The following is an 8,669-nucleotide window of genomic DNA, read 5'->3' on the forward strand; positions in this document are numbered from 1 at the left end:
GTTCAGTTCTTGGATCGGGAAGATCCCCTGGAGAAGGGAATGGCTACCCACTCCAATTTTCTTACCTGGAGAATCCCTTGGACAGAGGAGCCTAGCAAGCTACAATCTATGGGATCACAAAGAGTCAAACACGACTGAGAGACTAACACTTTTGAGTTCACAACTCACAAAACATCAAAAGCAGTTACATCCCTCAGCAACAAAATATGCAATGTATTTGGTACAGTTTACCACTGAGAAGAGTGTGACACACATCTGGCTAAAGGTGTAATTCACTCCAACTGGGATGACTTTTGAATTTAGAGTATTCACAACAAGTTAAATTTAAGACGTTTCCAAAGCTCCAAGAGTGAAATTCAGCTGTACTATAGAAATCCCCCATGATGGCCTAATTCTATATTTGAGGTTCTTTGAGTGTTGCCAATATAAATCCTGGACTTCGTAAGGAGCCCAAAGATTTGCTCCCAACTTCGAAAGATCCAAACCATAAAAGTCCACCCTGAGACCATTTCTTTATGTCACTGAACTAAAGTACTTCCTCTGTGTGTTGTGAAGGAAAAGGAAGACCAGATTTATACATATGGCTCTTTGGGCCAACAGCTGCATGCATAGTTCTTTCAGTTTTGGCTCCTGCCTCTAAACTCTATTGAGCACTTTAAAGCAACGTCATTCTGGGACTTCCCTGCTGGGCCAGGGGTTAAGAATCCACCTTGCAAGGCAGGGGTCGAGGTTGGGAATTCCTGGTCAGGGACCTAAGATCCCATGTGCTGGGGAGAAACTAAGCTCACACACGGCAACTAGAGGGCCTGTGCGCCACAGTGAGAGGCCCTGGAGCTGCAGCTGAGACCTGATGGAGTGGGTAAATAAACATTAAAATAGATATTAAACATTAATGTTTATATATTATATAATATATTTTATATTGTTAATTATATATAATATATGTAACGTTATATTAAATATTATATATCATTATATAATTAATATTAAATTAACATTAAACAATATAATGTATTATATAATAAATTATATAATAAATATTTATATATTTAAGCTTATATAATATATAATTTATTATATAAATTTATATAGTATATAAATATATTATATACAAATATATACAAACCTTATATAAATATATGTATTATATAAGATATTTATATAAAACATATTTATATATATTATATATTATCTATATAATATAGAATTTAATATAATTTAACATTATAATATATATAATATATAATATAACATATTATTAATACATATCAATATATTGTATATAAATATTAATATATTAAATATACATATAGGGGCTTCCCTGGTGGCTCAGTGGTAAAGAATCCATCTGCCAATGAAGGAGACATGAGTTCGATCCCTGATCTGAGACGATCCCACATGCCATGGAGCAAGTCAGCCCGCGGGCCACAACTACTGAGCCTGTGTGCTCTAGAGTCCAGCAGCCTCAACTACTGAGCCCCAGTGCCCTAGAGCCGGTGCTCCACAAGAGAAGCCACTGCAGTGAGAAGCCTGCACACCACATCTAGGCAGCAGGCCCTGCTTCCCACAGCCAGAGAAAAGTCCACACAGCAACAAAGACCCAGCACACCCGATAAGTAAATAAACAAAGTTACTGCAAAATAAAGCAATGTGGTTCTATTACTAGGCTTCGGAACAAGACTTGGCCCACGACTTATTTCTGGGTGTCCAGGGTAGGAAAACCGGTGCCCACAAAATCGTGGTGGCAATTAGACTTTGGGCACTTGGTTTGCACAGGGAGCCTGCCTCTGCCCTGAGCACCAAGGCTTAGGAAGGCCCCCGCTGCCTTTTCTACGTCATTGCAGGCCCCCCCTCCCTCCCTTCTGCCTCCCCACAAAAAAACACTGCTCCTCCCTGCTTGGCAGCTGCAGCAGATCCTGCTCCATGAAGCCCACCCCTCCGACCCTGGAGTTCCACAGGCCCCAGCTGACCTGCATTTCCAACCCGCCTCACCTGGGGTGAGGGCCTTAGGGTCCCTCCCAGGGCTCAGCTGTCTGGCAGCCAGGCCTCGTTCCCACCCAACCCTGAGGCCTTCCTTCTGATTCCTGAGTCCGCAACCTCAGCCAGCCCCCTCCCACCTCCCCTTACACACTAAGTGAAGAAAAAGAAAAGCATCTGATCTACTATTACTGTGCCTTAAAACTTAGCGTTAACTATGGCTGCCGCTCGGTTGCTAAATCATCTCGGACTCTTTGCAACCCTATGGACTGCAGCACGCCACACCATCTCCCAGAGCTTCCTCAGACTCAGGTCCATTGGGTCAGTGATGCCATCCAACCATCTCATCCTCTGTCGCCCCTCCTCCTCTTGCCCTCAATCTTTCCCAGCATCAGAGACTTCTCCTGTGAGTCGGCTCTTCGCATCAGGTGGCCAAAGTATGGGAGCTTCAGCATCAGTCCTTCCAATGAATATTCAGGGTTGATTTATTTTAGGATCGACTGGTTGGATCTCCTTGCAGTCCAAAGGACTGTCAAGAGTCTTCCCCAGCACCATAATTCAAACCCTTTATCATCATCGCATTTACATGTTCAACTGTGGCCTCGTTCTTTATTAAATTCGAAATTAGCTTTTGCCTGGAAGCTAAAAACTTTCTGTAAAACCAAAAGTACCAAGATGAAAGCTGGAGTGAAGCTACATAAACTGTCGTGCACGCAGGCATCTTGTATTCACATACTTCCCACGTGACTATGACAAGCGATGTTCACACAGAGACAGATGCCCAGGGAGCCTTGGAGCTGTGCCTGGGAGGCCCACCCCACTCCCTTCCTGTCCCCTGGGCTTCTGCGAGGTGCCTCCTGTAGCTAAATGAACCCTCTCTTGTAGTGGGACTGGCTTGGCAGGCTCTCTGTACCTTGTGATCAGAGAAATGCGATCAGGAACAAAACCAAACTCTAGTGTCTTCTCACCGCACAGCACTTTGTTAATGTCAGCACACAGTTCTTAACTATACTGTCTGTTGTATGCTTTCTGTACAACATAAATAACCATACATAAAACTCTGACGTGTGTGTCAATTATGTTTTATTTATATATGCTGCTGCTGCTGCTAAGTCGCTTCAGTCGTGTCTGACTCTGTGCGACCCCATAGACGGCAGCCCACCAGGCTCCACCATCCCTGGGACTCTCCAGGCAACAACACTGGAGTGGGTTGCCATTTCCTTCTCCAATGCATGAAAGTGAAAAGTGAAAGTGAAGTCGCTCAGTCGTGTATAGCCATTTATAAAACTATGTATATAGTTACATATGTCAAGTATCTATGTCAGTTACATTTATCAACTGATTTAACTAGATCAATATATGTCCGTGACACAGATCTGAGTGGCTACCCAACGTGTTCACCGTGTGGCCAGAACTCTTCGGGTCTGAGGACACTGTTCACGTCCGTACGTGGTAGGCTTTCTTCCAGTTTTTTATTGAAATCTCAAACTATGTCTTGATTAGAAGACAAATCCTAAACGTTTTCTCTAGGGGAAACAAGAACGTGCAAAGCTTCTGGACTTCGATCAAAATGACGAAAATTGTTTTCCAGACATTCTGCATTTCCTGGGAGGCGAAAATAAACCTGAACCCGGACAGAACTGAGAACTCTGTGGCCAGAAGCTGGTGTTCTGAGGGCTGATGTCACACAGCCCGATGGGTCTCCAAGCCCCAGAACATACCCGTCCCTCCCTTGAGCTCTGGTACAAGACGGCACGTCTGGAAGCCAGGTAGTCCTCATGGTGACAGTAAGATCCCTCCAAGAATCATCGGAGTGGGGGTGGGGAGATTCATTACTGAAGCGTCTTGTTCCCCACGATTCATTTTGCTTTTATTTGGCTTCACGCAGCTCAGGACGCCTGGACTCAGGGAGGTGTTGCTACCATTCGAATCGTTGGCTTTTCTCCGGGATTCACTTCTCTTCTCTCCAGGGATTACCAAGCCTTTGAAGGGACCCGCTTCTCAAGGCTCAGAGTGTTTGATTAAATTGCTCGTTCCAGGTAAACTGGATTTTGAGGAACTCGGTTGGATTTCAGAAGAAAGATAGCCAAGCAAGGCGTGTGGTCGACAATAAATTTAGACAGAACAAGGGATGGTGGCTCCTGGTTCCTGGAGAGGCTGGCTCCTCTGTTCAGGACACTCTCCACCTCTGAGCCTGCAGAAAGGTCTGGAAGGGAGTTTCTAGAATCTCCTTAAATACTGAGGTGGCATGACCCATTTGTCAGTGGGAAAAATTGACATTTTTTTCCCCTAAGATACGTTATCATTTACAAAATGGGTTCGCGTATTCTCAGCAGTGTACACATAACATTTTTTTGGGGAAAAAAAAGACATTCCCTTAGCTATTCCCACAGGAGATTTGTAAGCCTGATTCTGAAAGTTCAATGTATTTCAGGGGCTTCCTAGGTAAAGAACCTGCCTGCCAATGCAGGAGACTTAAGAGACTCAGGTTCAATCACTTGGTTGAAAAGATCCCCCGGAGAAGGGAATGGCAAACCACTCCAGTATTCATGCCTGGAGAATCCCATGGACAGAGGAGCCTACAGTCCATAGGGTCACAGAGGGCTGGGCACGACTGAAGTGACTTAGGATGCACGTGGGGTTTGGGAGCAAAGCCATGGGCCCAAGTGTAGGCCTGTTCGTCATGTGCAGCTGCACGTTACTGCCCGTGAAAGAGAAAGAGACTCTCCCCACGTGGGTCCTTCCTTCTCTCTGGAGTAAACCTTCCACCCACCCTGGACCAGCTTAGGGAGATCCACCCACGTTTTACACGCAGAGGGCTCTGTGGCTTGGGATAACTCTCCCTCCACTGAAGGAAGCCCATGGAGGTTGATTGCTAAGTGGCTGGGGGTGGGGGGAGGCAAGGTGGGGGGACATTCACTGCTTCCCGGGGTGGGGGGATGGACATTCACTGCTCCCTGGGGTGGGGGGACATTCACATGCTTCCCCGGGGTCAGGGGACATTCACGTGCTTCCCAGGGTGGGGCACATGCTTCCCGGCACTTTTCTGCCCAGGTGTGCGCTTGGCCACAAGATGATACTTGAGAGGCTTGACTTCAAGATTATGATCACCGTTGCGGGCGGCCTCCTGATGGCCGCGAGCCTGCTGATGTGCTTTATCATCTGTCTTAGCTACAAAGTGACAAAGTCAATGAAGGGAGAGAAGATGGTAAGAGTGGCTAACACCCCTCTACCCCCAACCCTCAGATGGGATCCTGGGGCTCTGTGCTTGAGTGGGGTCATCCCCGGCCCTGTGGCTGCACACTGGGTGAGGTCAGGAACAGCGGAGGTTTGAGAGGACTGAGGCGGGGAGGGTAGAATCTGGTTTTCTACCCCTTCCGGTCTGGGGCTGTGAGCTCACAAGTGGAATGTTCTCAGCTGCTGGGGCTGAGCTGCTTTGCTGTCACTTAGCCTTGCCGGGTTAACCCTCAGCGGGTTGATTCCACACTGGCTGGCCGCCCCCCACCCCGTCTGTCCAGGCCCTGCAGACTGGGGGCTGTTGGGGTGGCTGTGATGAGTTCTCTGCCTCTGCTCACTCGGAGGACGGGCTGAGTTGATCTCCTCCTGCCTGAGTTGGTGAGCCCTGGGGGTGTCCGTGGCCCTGGGGATGGTGAGATGGGCCTCCAGGACTCTGGGGGTGTTAAGCTCTGCGGAGATCCCGGCTGATCTGACCGTGGGCTGCAGGTCATTAGCCTGCAGCTCTTTGCAAAACGGTTTTCACTTTATCTGGAGTTGAGGAGCAGTTTTGCTGCAGGTAAAAGGAACGTCTCCAGTTTGGGGAAGTTACCCCTGTGAGGAGGAGGGGATCCCGAGCCCAGGCTGGGTGTCTGCATGGCGGACCCTGTGTGTCATGCCTGCATCTCTTGCCTGGAGCCCATGCAGACACTGTCGGGTCAGACCCGTCAGATTGGTGCCACGTCCCTTCTCATGGATAAAACGCTGGAGGGGGTCAGGGTTGGGTAAGGATTCGGGAGAGGAGCGGAGAGGTACGATGGAGGGCTGGGGTCACACGTCGCCACTGCCTAGCTGAGGACCTCTGACGAGTGCAAGAAATGGATTTTTTAAAGTAATCTAATGTTTCTTATAAAATCTCTGAAGGAAAATGTAACGAGCAATGATGCTGACAAAAAAGATAAGAAACCCGCTTTGGAAGCAGGTCAACCTGAGGTTCTGCCAACTCCAGCGTCAAAGCCCCGGTGACAGTCTTGGAGAGAGATGCCCTGGGGACCCTCAGTCCAGACAGGTGGGGCCCCGGCGTCTCCCAGCCACCGTGCTGCCTTGGGAAGCACAGTCAGCCCGGCTACCTCCCGACTCTGTCCCTTCAGTGTCCACGGTCCCTCGAGGGTAGGAGCCGCCTCTCACCCCCGGGGTCCCCGCACACAGCCCAGACTCCTTAGGTGTCAGGGGTAATAACCCCCCGTCGCCTTTGCACCAGATAAACCTCTCAGACACAGCAGTAAATCATGAATAGCATTAATTTTGCTGACTGCTAAGAGTATGTTACGCATTAGGATGTTTAGTAAAATAATTTCCTGCTACTTTATTTTCTGAAAACCCATATATATCACAATGTCTTTATTTTACCACCCATTCGCATTTAACATAATTGCATAAGCATTTAACATAATAGCTGGCATGGGGCTATTATTTTAACTCATTAAATGAGTTACTATACGTAACGAATGAGTTAAAGCCCCTAAAATGTGGAATGGTGCCTGAGAACACATCCTGTAATTAGGAGCTCGGCTAAGAGGTCCAAAGGAAACATCTTCAACTCACTGCTGACCACCAGGGCCTGAGGCCCAGCCCTAGTTCAGCACACAGACTCCTGCCCAATGCTGTACTCTTCTCAAAGGTCTTCCTTCACCAGCACTCTGGGAGTGGGCTGGGGTGGGCACACGAGAGCCCATGTCGGGGGGAACAGAGCACAGCAAACCCTCCCCAGCACCCATGCTGAACGCCTCCTCCCTGCTCTCTCCTCTCCCACCCCACGTTCTGTCCCTTCTGATCCTTAAGAAGGACACGGGGAGCTTAAGAGGCGGGAACTCTACGAGGGTCGTGTGGGACGCAGGCCTCATGCTGGTTCCCAGCTGCCACGTTGGGCCTGGGAGGTGCCCTGCACATCCCCAACCTCAACGCGGACCCTTCCCAGATGAGACCTGTGCCTGGTGAGCTCCTGTCCTCAGGCCGCCATTCCCTCTCTCCCAGCCGCCAGACCACAGACGATGACCTAGCTTAACTCTGGGCGTGGGTACGTCACCCTTAAGAGGGGCGCTCACCCCCTGGGCAAGGTGGAGTGGGACCACATGTGGCCTCTCTGGGTTTCACTGTCCTGAGTTGAAAGTAATTGGGTTTTTACTTCTGCCGCCCCCGTTAACTGCGGAACCCGGGTCCCTTCCCCCTTTCACTTTACAAATTCACGTTTGCCTACTCAGCCCTCACCTTCTAAACTGTGAACAGGAGACCCACCCCAGCCCAGATGCCAACACGTGGGTTCCCTGCTCACAGCCCCAGCCGGGAACCCGCACCCTCGCTGCCTGGCTCCCGTATGTCTGATGGACGAGGTCAGCTGCAACCTTTCCTAACCCTGAACCCATCTCCATCTTTAACCCAGCCTATCCTGCCTCACCTTAAACCCTGGTCACCTCCTCTCCAAAAGGTTACATTGGGCTGCCATGTGGACAGAGTCCTTGTCCCCCACCCCCACCCCCAATCTCACCCTCCCTGACCCTCCCCGCTCCGCGGCAGCCCGCAGCTGCCCCCCCCCCCTCACCCCGCCCGGCACTTTCTCCCTTTTGTCTCCCCATCTGCCTTCAGATGCCTGTCTCCCCTCCTCCTCCGTCGCTCAGCACCCGTCTGACTCCCCCAGCTTCTAGGGTCCGCCAGGGACCGCACCCCGACCAGGTGCGATGGTTTTCAGACGTGCTTGCAGGTGGGACTCAGCTGGAGGGCTTCTAAACCGCCTGTGACTTAGGCCTTCCCCTAGGAAACAATTAAGTAGAAGCGGGTGAGGGGCGGGGAGCAGCTCCCTTTTCAGAAGCACTGTGCGTGGTTCTGACATGCAGCCATGGTTCCTGATTCAGGGTCTCATCTATTTCTCTTTGATGTTATAGAGAAAAACGTGTGTATAAGGCAGTGTTCTCTAAATTATTTTACTCAGTCTTCAGGGACAAGTGTTCAGTCTGTGCAGCCAACGCCAGGATCAGTCTTAGGACGCGCCCATCACCCTGCGAGTCCCCCCGGCCCGCACCCCAAGTCCCCCAGGTCTGCATCAAGTGCACATGGGCACACCCCCGACCCCAGTTGGTTAAGCCAGCCCTCCTGGGGCGCTCTGGTCCCCACGAGGCCCCCATTACATTCTGAGGTGTCTGCTGCTCATCCCAACTGGGACCTCGAGCTCAGACCAGCAAAACTGCAGGCTTCCCCATTCCCTGCCTACGGGGTTCACTGCCTTCGGCTGAAAAAGCCCTGGATTTCTGCCTGCCATGAGAACCGATGGCGGCAAAGCTGCTGATCCCCTCAGGGATGCACGGGGCAAGGTGCATCTCCAGGCCTGAGGCCATTCCTGCTGGTCTGACCCAAAGAGCAGGTTTTCAAGCGTAATTGGCATCTTGGGACTTCCGTGGTGATCCAGTGGTTAAGAACCCGTCTTC

General features: G+C 50.2%; 1 long non-coding RNA gene across 1 annotated transcript; it reads left to right on the forward strand.

Moving 5' to 3' along the window:
- Positions 1 to 3,366: 3,366 nt before the first annotated feature.
- Positions 3,367 to 6,493, forward strand: LOC133239638 (uncharacterized). Its single transcript, XR_009733914.1, has 4 exons — positions 3,367 to 3,746; positions 3,866 to 4,016; positions 5,032 to 5,185; positions 6,115 to 6,493. It is a non-coding gene; the product is annotated as an uncharacterized LOC133239638 (long non-coding RNA).
- Positions 6,494 to 8,669: the final 2,176 nt, after the last annotated feature.

The sequence above is a fragment of the Bos javanicus genome, chromosome 26, assembly GCF_032452875.1.
Source record: "Bos javanicus breed banteng chromosome 26, ARS-OSU_banteng_1.0, whole genome shotgun sequence".
Lineage (NCBI taxonomy): Eukaryota > Metazoa > Chordata > Mammalia > Artiodactyla > Bovidae > Bos > Bos javanicus.